This window comes from Rhinolophus sinicus, linkage group LG06 (genome assembly GCF_036562045.2).
Source record: "Rhinolophus sinicus isolate RSC01 linkage group LG06, ASM3656204v1, whole genome shotgun sequence".
In the NCBI taxonomy this organism is placed as follows: Eukaryota; Metazoa; Chordata; class Mammalia; order Chiroptera; family Rhinolophidae; genus Rhinolophus; species Rhinolophus sinicus.
The window spans coordinates 42,563,727-42,576,749 of record NC_133756.1 but is presented as its reverse complement, the minus strand read 5'-3'; the positions used below and the strand labels follow the sequence as shown (position 1 = coordinate 42,576,749).

Genomic DNA, 13,023 nt, shown 5'->3' with positions numbered 1-13,023 from the left:
GGTTTTAGGCATGGTTTTTCCCAGAGCTTCATAGAGTCACCAGGCTCTGGCTCCTTTTGGATTCTCTGGGCTCTACTCAGCTTCCCTCATAGTAGCAGTTACTCCAGACCTTGCTTCTTCCACCACACTGGAAGAGAACCTCTTCACCTACTTCTCACAAAAGAAAAAGGAAGCCTCTTTCCCAGGAACACCAAGCAAAAGGAATTTTCTCCCTCTCAGTGGCCTGAATTCAGCCAGATGCTGATCCTGGAACCAGTTGCCTCACCCAGGGAATGGGATACATTGGTTTAAGCCAGAAATGGTGTTCATTCCATGTTTGCTGCATAGCTGAGCAAAGTAGAACATGTCTCTAAAGGGAAAAAAACCAAAGGCTGTTGGAGAAATGAGGAGAAAAAAAAATGGTACCAAAGAAGTAATCAACAAATGCCCAAAAGTCAATGGGTGAATCGACTTTTCCAATGCAGCACTCTAGTTTTCCATCTCATGAGAAAATATGTCATCACTCCTGCATAGTTTAGGGAATCACCAATTCTTACAGTTAGAAGGAATTAGAGAGATAGGGCCCAGTCCAACTCCCTCATATTATAGCAGTTAAGGCTCGGAAAAGTGAAATAATCTGCCCCAAGTTATACCTCTAGTAAATGCCACTGAAAAGAACATAAGCCACCCTTTTGGCTCTCTGAGCAGCTCCATGGCAGTTGGCAATAACAAGCACCTTATGAAAGGCAGCGAAAAGGGAGACAAGAAAAAAGTGGTTGACCCATTTACTAAGACCGATTGGTATGATGTGAAAGCACCAGCTATGTTCAATACAAGAAATACTGTAAAAACACTAGTCACAAGAACGCAAGGAACCAAAATTGCATCTGATCGTCTCGAGGGTCATGTTTTTGAAGTGAGCCTAGCTCATCAGCAGAATGATAAAGTTTCATTTAGAAAATTCAAGCTGATTACTGAGAATGTTCAGGGAAAAAACTGGCTGACTGATTTCCATGGCATGGATCTTACCTGAGATAAAATGTGCTCCATGGTCAAAAAATGGCCGACCATTATTGAAGCTCATGTTGACGTGAAGACTACTGATGGTTATTTGCTTCATCTATTCTGTACTGGTTTTGCTTAAAAACACAACAATCACAGTTGGAAGACCTCTTATGCTGAGTATCAACAGGTCCACCAAATCCAGAAGATAATGGAAATCATGACCCAAGAGGTACAGACAAAGGACTTGAAAGAGGTGGTCAATAAATTGATTCCAGACAGCAATGGAAAAGACATAGAAAAGCCTTGCCAATCTATTTATCCGCCCCATGATGTCCTTGTTAGAAAAGTCAAAATGCTGAAGAAGCCCAAGTTTGAGCTGGGAAAACTCATGGAGCTTCATGGTGAAGGTAGCAGTTCTGGAAAAGCTACTGGGGATGAGACAGGTGCTGAAGTTGAATGAGCTGATGGATATGAGCCTCCAGTCCAAATTCTGTTTAAAATTCAGACTTTTAATGGTGACAAATAAAAAATCCTAGTGGTGAAAAAAAAGAACATAACCTAGGTGTTTTTATTTTTGACCTAACATTCTTTCCCGTATGTCAATACGACACAATCAGGACAAAATCAGACCATGTGATATGTCATTTCTGTTATTCTCTAAACACAGAGTTTTCTTGCAAAGACAGTGTGTTTTCTGGGTTTGTGAGGAACAGGGTAGGTAGGAAAGAATGAAGGAATGGAAAAAGAGCAATTTTCATACCTTTTTAATTTTGTTTTACTTCACACAACTTCATAACACATTTATTGATCCTAAAAACAAGAACTTTTCTCAGAGCTGAGAAAATGTGACACTGAGATTTCGATAATAAGAATCCATGTAGGAACAACAATTAGGCTGATAAGTCCTGGTCCCAGGGCTGAGTATCACTTGGGGAAAAGCCAAGTTACTGACTCTGCTCTCAACAGTGAGTGTTTCAGACTTGCAAGATAAAGCTCATTTGGCTTGATTTGAGGAAGGAGTCTTCAGTACAGAAAGAGCTCATGCTGGTCAATTGTTTAAAATCACAGAACAACCTGTGCTCTGGGGCCTGTAAAGTCTCCTCCAGGTCAGAGAACTACATTTCATTTTTTCACAGCAAGAGCCAGCTGTGGGTGTGGGAAAACTGGACAAAAGACAACCAAAAATGCCTGGCATGTCTCTCTATTAGTATTCACACCTCCTCCAGGTATAGACTTCTCAAATACAAAAAGCTCACTCTGAGGGTTCTTATCTTAAACCATTATTTACCATTAATATCTCAGCAGGAATTAATTTAATTACACTTTTGCTCACCCTGCTCCCCTGCCCAAATTCCTCCCAGCCTCTCTCCCTCCTCCAGGCTTCCTCTACCCAGTGGTCCAAATTCACTTATGTTTAGTAAGTTCAATTGTGTAATTCCACTGTTTAGAACACTTTGACAAACCCAAATATTGATAAAATAAACCTTGCCTTGTTAACACGATTCACAAGGACCTACCCCTGGTTGGTCCTGTGTGCTCACCCACCAGACCACGAAGACCCCTCCCAAGTCACTTTCATTTTCATGCACTGCTACCCTCGCTCTGGCTGTTTTCTCCACCTGGAAAGCCCTTCACTGCCTTAACTACAGAGCAAATCCTGTCCAGTTCTTAAGTCCCAGGGAAACATTATCTCTTCTCTCAATTTCCCTAGATAATGTCTTCTTCAGCTTCTCCTCTAACATTGTATTTTGGTCATTTCTTTACCTCTTGGTCTCCTCCAGGGCAAGGACTGTATTTTACCATTGAGTTGTCAGCCATTGCACAGAATAGGTGCCCGATTACTGTTTGTCAAGTTGTATTGAATTTGATGTCTCTCTTGCCTTCAAAATGGATTCAAATCACACTTTGCTCCAGAATACATCCTAAACTGTCCTAACTCTAGGTTCAGTCTATGCCATGAGTTGACAAGGTTGCACCCTCTATCCAACTTCAGAATTACAAGTGCAGCCCCAAACTCCACTCCCAGGACCAAGTATGAACTGACCCAGGAGACCTTTAGGTAACTCTATCCACATTCCAGAGCTCAGCATCAAATCACCCTTTGATTTGCCACTAGTCCAATCATGTATGTATGTATGTATGTATGTATGTATGTATGTATGTATTTACTTATTTATTTAATACATATTTGAAAGCCTACTTTTGTGTCAGGCCTTATATTAAGCACAAAAGAAATAAGAATGAAGAAATTATGAGCCAAGTCCTCATGGATCCACAGAGTTGGGGAGGGGAGGAAATAAATAGGCAACCCTGTTACAAATTCTGTATTCTATCTTGCCCAATCCCCAGTCTCTTTCCTCCATTTCTTGTCCTTGAGATTCTTTCTGCCTTGATTCTTGTTCCAGAAGCCCCAACTGTCTTTCTAGACTGAAACCTTGCAATCCTACCGCAGGGATAAAAGCCTTATCCCCAGATTTATTTTCTGTGTAACCAGTCGTTCTGCAAACCACTCAACAAAGAGTGAGGAAAAGCTAACTTCTACAGTCACTGATCCTTTGTTTCAGGATTCTGAGACCTGGCTCTCAAGTCTGGCATCTAATATGAATTATTTAGTGTTCTTTAACTTTAGAGTACATACTATCCTCTGGGTGTCTTGTTTAAAATGGATATATACATCCCCCAAATATTCTAGTTATCTGTATTTATTACAAGATTCCCAGGTGATTTTGAAACAGATGGTCCAGAGACTTTGAGAAGTATTGTCCTAAGTCCTGCATGTTCGCTTAAGTTTTAGAATCATCTGCAGTGTCCATATCTCATCCCACCACCACAGTTTTAGACCCTACAAACCTCCAATGACTGCACTAATTCCCCAAGTCTCCTACCAAAGGAAGTGAAATTTAGACAGCAGAGGACCCATTATGCATGAGTGTCTGCTTTGACTTTTGAATACCATCATCCCGAAAATCCCCATTACTGGGCACTGCCTACCTATTGGGACACCTTAGATTCTTTACCTCTGCCTTTTCAGCCAGTTGCTTGCTTGGATTCCAATCTATTTCCATTACCACTGGGACACCATGTTTTGCCCATCCATACCTGAAACTTTCTCTCATATCCCCATCTACTGTCCCTACCTCACCAGGTTCCAGCCCCTCCACCTAGTCTATCCAAGTGGAAATGATGGACTGTGTCTACCCAAATCCTCAGCAATCCTAGTTCATGGTCACATTTTCTTTATCTGAAATTCCATGGCACCAATTGTCTACATCATTCATTGACACTTGCTATGCCTACTCCTGTTACCAATATCCTATCTCCCCAGAAAGATGGCAAATTAATATTACTGAGTATTTGTGGGTTAATAATCATATGGGCCCTAGCTTTGGATGACATAAAATAAGAAATTTATAATAAAGGTAAAGGTCCAGAGGAACTGGTAATGCCAGAAAAATCAGGCTTAGAAGGGATGCTGGAGTTTACATTGAGTTCTCAGGGGGGAAAAAAGAGAGAGAGAGAGAGATTTTAACCACTTTAATAATATTTCCTATTTATCGAGGACCAACTATGTGCCAAGCACTATACTAGCTGCATTACATGTATTTCTTCTAATCTTTACAACCATCCTTTGAAGAAACTCATTCTCAAGGAAGTGCAGGAACTTTCCCAAATTGACACAGCTGGAAAGTGATAGAATAGAGATAAAGCCCGTCGTCTTTCTACTACACTGCAAATTAAGACTGTTCTAGCACTTGGAAATTTCCAACAAGTTCAAAAATTTATAAGAAAGGACACATTTTTTCTGGAATAATCAGGGAATCATGTACAATTGGGTATACAGAGCAATGAGGGAAAATTTTCTGCCCAACAGCAGTGTTCATTCTTCTGTTCAATGGTACTGAACGGAAAGCAAAATGAACTCTGGACATTTTAATGGTGTTTTCTCTTTGGAGAATCTGACTTCTATTTAACAGGACAGGAAAACAGACTACAGAGCAAACTGTTGCATGGTGGCTCATCCTAACAAGGCTTTATGACTGAGCTTTTAGAGTTCCTGTATCTGCTTGAAAGGTCCCCTGGCCCCTTTCCTAATTGCAGAGGCTGCTCCCAGTATGAACACTGGATTGCCAGCCCTCATTAAACAGTACTTAGGGCCCTGCTGGCCAGAACCCCTGCATGGCTTCCAGGCTGCTGCGATACATCCCGAGAATTGGTTAATTAATGTCAATGGGAGTTGTAAGCTTAGGATGAGGGTACCACAAAGGCTGGAAGCAGACACAGCACAGCCACAGACCTTACTCCCTGGTACTCCAGCTGCTGTGTGGAGTAGTGATGAGAGCATTGGGTTTGGAGTCCCAAGCCCACATCTGGGTCTATGGGAACTTGGATCATGCTAATCTTTCTGAAACTAATTCCTCATCTATAAATGAGAATAATAATCCCTCTGCTACTCATTGCAGAGGCCTTGTGAGGCTCAAATGAGGTATTTGTAATGTAAAAGCTCCATAAAGACTGTAACTAGATTAAATTCACCCTCAAATACTCCCATAGCAATCTATGCTTCCCCCAACAAGCAGTCAACATATTTTGCAGCTATTACTTCTTTGTCTTTCTCTTCTAAACTATATATACCATAAGGACAGGGATTATATCAGTATTGCTCACCACTGTTTCCTAGTATCTACCACAGCGCTAGGCACTGTGCTTAATAAATATTTGTGAGATGAATAAATAGATGATGAATATAGTCCTACATAGTATGCATTTCTTTTGTGAAAATTTTATGCCATGGTAAAATAAATCCCATGTCATCATCACTGTCTTAATCTATGTCAGCTACTGGCAAGTTTGTTTCACTTTTATAATCATGTTTCAGACACAGTGGTGTCTTCCTCCTAAAACGAGTCCTCAAGAAGTATATGGTCCAAGCTGAAGTTGAATAATATTGAATGTCAACTGTAATTACATATACATATATATGTGTATATATATGTATATGTACATACATACATACATATATACACACACACACACACACACAGTCATGGGATGTGGAGTACAGCATAGGAAATATAGCCAATGGTACTGTAACAGCTATATAGGATGTCAGAGGGGTAGCAGATTGGGGGGTTATCACTCTGTGAGGGGTGTAAATGTCTAAATTTTACATTGTTTTGTATACCTGAAACTAATTAAAAAAAAAAAAAAAAAAAGTGTATGGTCCAAAGAAAATAAGACACATACAAATGAAAAATTAAATAACAACAAACACAGTAAATACCATTTCTAATAAGTTCTCCTTTTTATTTCAACTTTTTCAAAGAATTGGCCTCTGGGGTAATTCCCAACATCCTAAAATTGCGAGTTTTTACATTTGTGAACCATGGACTGCTTAGTATGACTAAGTGAACTATTTTAAACATAAATTCAATTGTGTAAAACCCCAGGCTTTTCTTTGTGAAGGACTGACTGCTTCCTGAAAACTCTAAGAATCATAAGCAGATGTTGTGTGTGGAGTGGGGTGGAGGGTGTGGGCCGAAGTGGGTCAGAGGATGCTTCTATAGATCCCAGCAGAACATTTTGTGAAAATAAAGATTCAGAATCAAAATTTAAAGGTAGGCTCTACCATCCATTAAGATCTGCATACAGTGAGCAGTAATTGAAATGTAAACATAAAGCATAGGTCCATGCCCCAATATTTTTAGTACCTTGAAATTACAAATGTTCTTTTATCTGCTTTTATGTGGAACAAATATGCAGACTAAACTAATAACTTGAGCAAGCCACCAAAGGGTTCTTCTGAAAGTCATGTTTGTCTGTGATAGGCCTACAGGGAGACCTGAGGACAGGCGCATCATGTGACTCAGGGAAGTTTGGGGATACTTCTGGCAAGAAAGGGTTGAGTAAAGCCTATCACTAGTGAGAAGAGGAAGAAGGAGAAGGTGAAATGTGAAAACAACAAGCTGGCAGGTCTAATAAAAAAGGCTTCCTGGTCTAATAGTAGCACTTGATCAACTGGTAAACCCTGAAATAATTAAGTTTGAAAAGATAGACTGTAGAGTTTCTTAATCATTTATAATACTGCCCTTAAAAAAAAAAAAAAAAAGCAAATTAGCTCGTTATTACTTACCTGCTAAAAGTTCGTTTTAAGCCTTTACCAATATTAGCGCCTATGGTAGACACTTTGGAGAGTATAACAAATATTGAAAGTTGGCCCCCAGTATCTATTCTCCCCTTTGTTCACTGCTGAGCACAAGACAACAAAAAATAAAGATTACATTTCCCAGACTCCCCTGCAGTTATGTATGCACATGTGACTAAGTTCTACCAATGAGGCATAAATAGGAAAATCAACTTAGCAGCTTCCAGGAACTTTCCTTAAGAGAGAGCTGCTGTATACCATTAGCCCCCTTATCTTTGTCTCTCCCAATTGCCTTCCTTCTGAAACAAAGATGCTTCCATCTACAGGCTGAAGATCATATTCTTGAGAAAGAAGAGCCCTGGGCTGGAAGGAGCCTGCAGCCCTGAAAACTGTTGGAGCAAGAGTCACTACTCCAGCCCTGGAGTGCCAACCTGACATATGTGACAAACAACACACTTCTATTTTGATGAAGCCACTACTATTTGGAGGTTTTCAGTTATTGCTAAACCTAAGCCTCATTGATACAGAAAAGGTTTGTATTCAAGATAAATAAGAAGCAGTCCCCAACTTCAAGAAGTTTTAATGAGTGAATTTGTTTTAGTTTCCATAAGAAAAAAGAAGGTTTATAAACTTGAAAAGGACACGAGTGGTATGCACATGACTATAAATTTGTGCAAAGCATAAAATCATAAGTGTCGCTAGATCAGAATATTGTCGTTGGGAATAGGAACAATAAAAAAAAGGGAAATCACTTCTGTTAGAAAAGAATGAGTGAAGGAATTATGGCTCAGGTGACATTTGAGATTGGCTCTGAAATGGGAACAGAATTTTGATAGATGAAAATGGAGAGAAAGGCAAAACAGACAGAAGGAACATCGTTATAGAGGCATGAAAGTAGAAAAACAAGGACTGTTCAAGGAAGTTTAGGTGATTCAGTTTAATGAGACCACAGTTTGTAGATAGTGACCCTTATTTATTGCTCATTTGATCTATTTCCTTCTACTGCTGCATTTTTTTCATGACCTTTGTTGTTATCTGATGCTATGCTATAGTGACTCTATGTTATCCATTTATTTTCTAGAATAACTAGAGTTGAATTATCAAATTTTTTGAAGGGCCCCAAAAAGCTTTAGTTTATGTAGAATATATCTATAAAAACTGTATTAGAGTGGTTACAAAGTTTCGTTGTGCAAGATGAGCACATTCCAGAGATCTGCTCTATGATAGGGCACAATATATTGTGCACTTAAAATTTTTGTAAGGAGAGTAGATTTCATGTTAAGTGTTCTTACCACAAAAAAAGGGGTGAGGTACATGAAGAAGCTTTTGGACATGATGAATATGTTTATTACTTGGATTATAGTGATGGTTTCATTGTTGCATGCATATATCCAAATTCAAATTGTATCTATGAAATATATGTAGTATATATCAATTATACCTCAATAAAGCTGTTTTAAAATTTTTTTAATTGATACATTTTAAAATATTCATTTCTTAATTCATTTTAAAATAACAAAAATAAATCCATTGCATGTTAGTGGATTGATTTTTTTTCCATTTTTATGGGAAAAAAATTTCAAACAAAGTCAAAAGGGTAGCATTGCTTTATATTTTTACAATCCTCCTTAATGAATGATCTAATAGCAGACTGCTGAATTCCCACATCTGCTTCCACATTCAATCAATTGTAATATTGCATATTAGGTAGCCTCTGGAAAACTTTACCGTACACACGTAAAAAAAGAAAATAAAAGTGAAAATGACAAATAACATCTAAATATTATTATGAAAATAATTTTCACTTTGCAGACATCCTAAGTGTGTCTCAGAGTTCATCAACGTCCCCTGACTACACTTTGAGAACCACTGAACTATAATATAAACTCAGCAAGGGCAGAGATTATGTTTAGTTCACTGTTATATTCCCAGCACCAAGAGCTGGCATATAGTAGGCCCTCAGTACTCATTAAATAAATGTATGTGCCTGAGGCAATATCGTGAAAGACACTGAGTGATAGGCTGACAAGTTTAGAACTGCCTTAGTAGACACTGGGGAGTCAGTAGAGGTGTCTGAGCAGGAGAATGTAACAATCTGATTAATCTGACCACACCAAAGAAGATGCGTTAGAGAGAATGGCAATTTAGAGACAGAGGTGCCAAGTACGATGCTCTTGATTTAGTCTCAGTGAGAAATAGTGAGTTTCTAAAGAAGGATGGAAACTGTACCAATGGAAAGAGGACAGAAGTGAGAAATTACTAGATGCAGTGTATTAGCCCTGAACTGGAAATGCATGAATCTAACCAGACATAACTATCCATGTGACCTTCACCAAGTCAGTCAACAACTTGTTCAAGTACATTTCCTCATCAGTAAAATAAAATATTGTATTATATGGATTGTCACTTTGTTTTTAACTATTCTTAAAGTAATTTGTAGATAACACAGTTGTATCACCAAAATATTGATTTTAAATGTCACAAAATCTTAATTCCTTAATTTTAATTATTCCTGCACTTACTGATGCTGATTAGTCATTAATCAAGCTCTTTGAAAGTAAGATTAGAGAATCAATAATAAACTTTAATGTTAAAGTGTTCACTTGGGGAAAAAAATAATCACTTATTAAGGATGATTTTTAACTTTTTTAAATCTCAAGCAATTCCTATGATGTACTTGTTTTTCCATATATTACTAACCAGGAGATATTAAGAAATACATTCAAAGTCGTGCACTTTGGAGTAAGTAACAGTCAGGAATCTGAAACAAATATATCTGATTCTAAAACCTACGGTCTTCCCAATTCATAACACTGCCTCAAAAATACTGAGATACTCTTCAAATTTGGATTTGTTGTTATCAGTTTGGAAGTTTGCACTCACAAGAAGAAAAATATGGCACATGTGGAATCGTAATAAGTACCACCTTAGTTAATCTAGAAATATCAGAGGAAAGTAGACTTTATAAGGTTAACATGGCAGGAAAAATGACCATATCAAAATAATTAAAATGTATAGAAAACTATGTGGAAAGGTAGAGGAAAGAGTCAAGAGCTTGGAAAATTTGGAAGGAAACAGAGATGGGGGGGAAAATCATCTCATCTTATTTTCAAACCTGAGCACCCCACTGAGAAAGAAACAGGCTCTATTCATAATTTATTTGTTCATTGTTGGCTGAAGAAAATTAAGGTCATCCACTCTGGGAATAAATGGGATGTACGCTGAAGTAGTTAGCAAATCAGCAGAGGCACAAGTAATACTGCTAAGGAAAACGATTCCAACTGTCTGACTCAGACGTCAGCTGAGATTTAAACTCCCTGCAGCCATTTGGTTGAAAAGATTTCATAATAATTTTCAAGAGAGATTTCAAAGTTTGTATGTCATTTCAAGAAAGAGAGGATGCCGTTGTTCTCCGCTTCAAATCAGAAATGTGATTGACTTTGTCAAGATTGCTTGGAAAGAAAACTCACCTGTAACCTCTTAAAAATTATTCCTCATTGCATCCCTCTTCTGACCAATTTCCCAGTAATTGTTTGAAGACCAACTCGGCAACCTTTCCTTACCTACTTCCATGGTAATATATTTGGAAATTATAACATCAGAGCATATTATTCTTTACAGTACACTGAGATACATCAGTAAACCCTGGTTATTATTCTTTTATTCGTTAGATTTTGCTTGAGAATCTACCATGTGCCAGGCAGTGTGTTGGGTACTAGGTATTCAAAAATGGATAAAACAGATACTTACCTTCAAAGTGGTCACTGTCTAGTGGGGAAACAGATAGGTAAGTAATAAATATTTCATTGATGTGTTCATATCATCAACAATATGAGCAGCTACTATGTTTCAGGTGTTCCACTTAGATGCTGGGGATACGAAGATAAAAATCTGCTCTTTACCAAAAAGGTAATATTATCCAGGTAAAGCAAAGATACATTCCAAATGGGGGAAAAAATAGTTTAAAAATCAGGAGGAAATGAGCATTCTGAAATTAGCTATGTGGAAGTAACATAGACTTTGCATGGGATAAACCTATCCCTTTGAAAACGGGATGGAAAGAATACGAAGAAGGCAGTCAGAAAGACAGAAAATGGGAAGGAAGAGGAACAAATACCCCAGAAGCTCTGCCTGGTGAGTAAGCGAACTGACAATGTCCCATCTGGCTTTGAGGAAGCAGGCCAGCCAAGGTCAGTGTTGTCTTTAGAGATTTTTCCATGTGTTGCATTAATGCCACAAGATTAGCAGATTGTTTATGTGAAAATCAAGCCTAGATGTTTGAGGGTGGGGAAGGAGGGCAAGGGTGTGTAGTAGCTGAGTATAAAATTTACCTAACATAACTATTCGGGTGATAAATATCAACTGCTTTTACCCATTTATTTTTATTCTAAACCAGAACCACTCTTTATATTTACTAAGCTATGGGGTTTATAGTGACTTCCAATTATTTCATTTGAGTAACACTCTTAATCAGTATAAGCACAAGTCCTTTATTTTCTCTGAAACAATGCCAAGTTTAGCTTTCCCCTCAGCAAGGGGAAACTTAATTAACATTCTGTTAATTTATAGAACTGTTTCCGTTTTCCCTTCTCTAGGATGTCCACCTGCTCAGAGAAGGGGGAAATTGTTCAGAAAGAATACAGTTAGTTGAGGTATAAAAATTAACAGGGAACTAATCCAATTCTCAGGATGATTCAGAAAACCTAGACTGTTTTGGAAATTAATGTGACAGGTTGTATGTGAAGTATTAACCCATATACAAAGGGGAAAGGCAGTCTCGAGATAACCTTGCAATCCCTTTGCTTACCCTGTAGCTCCTACCATCTCTTTAAATTAATCCTGGCCTCTGCTGGTCCCAGAAAAGCTAGACCATATTTGAAATGCAAATAGGAACAAAAAAGGTTAATTTTTAGCTTTTACGCTTACAGCGCTCAGCTCCTTACATAAGCAATAGACTTGAAAGACTATTTAACCAGCCATCTCTTCCATCCCTCCCCCATCCCTCGATGAAAAAAGCAAATAAAACCTTTGTGGATTGGAGTGAGTGGTAAGAGCTTGGAGAAAAAGAAAAAAAAATAGAAATGATTTGAGTGTCCTGTTCTTTGCCCACCCCACCCAGGGACTTGCAGGATGAAAGAAAGGTGGTTTTCTCTTTAAGTTTAAGTATCTCAGACAGACCTCCATGAGAAGCCTGCAACCCTGCAGGCCATCAGCCACAGAAAGGAATGGTGGACTGTGTGACAGGGCTGCAAAGAGCCGTGAGTTTCCTCTCAGTCCCTGAGTGATGCAGCAGTATCTGAAATTCCCATACCCCAGACTACAAGAGAGACACAGAAGTCAGCAGACAGAGGGAACCACATCCCTGAGGTTCCCTCAGTGTGGTCAGCAGAATTCTGATATAGATCCAAGATTTCCACCCCCTTGTGTCTTCCCTTGAGTGTGGATAGCGTTTGGGAATATGATGAGATTTTACAACTGTGATTAGGTTACTTTATATGGCAAAGGTGAGGGAATTTGAAGATATAATTAAGGTGCTTAATCAGTTGACTTTGATGAAGATCATCCCAGGTGGGCTGACCTAATAGGGTGAGTTCTTTAAAAGGTCTTTCCTACAGGGAGAGATTGGAAGTGAAAGAGATTCTTTTATTGGCCTTGAAGAAGCAAACACCCAAGTTGTGAGGAGGGCCACATGGCAAGGACCTAAGAGTAGCATTGGAAGCTGAGAGTGATTCCTGACTGACAGCTAGCAAGAAAATGGGGACCTAGGACATACAACCCCAATGAAATGAACTCTGCCAACAGCCTGAGTGAACTTAGAAACAGATGTTTTCCCAAAACCTTCAGGTGAGAATATAGCCTAACTGACCTCTTGATTTCAGCCTTGTAAGACACTGAGA

The 13,023-nt window shown here is 38.6% G+C and overlaps 1 pseudogene; it reads left to right on the top strand.

Annotated features, from left to right (window-relative positions):
- The first annotated feature begins 691 nt into the window (after positions 1–691).
- LOC109453547 (small ribosomal subunit protein eS1) lies at positions 692–1,510 on the top strand (annotated as a pseudogene).
- The last annotated feature ends 11,513 nt before the right edge of the window (positions 1,511–13,023 follow it).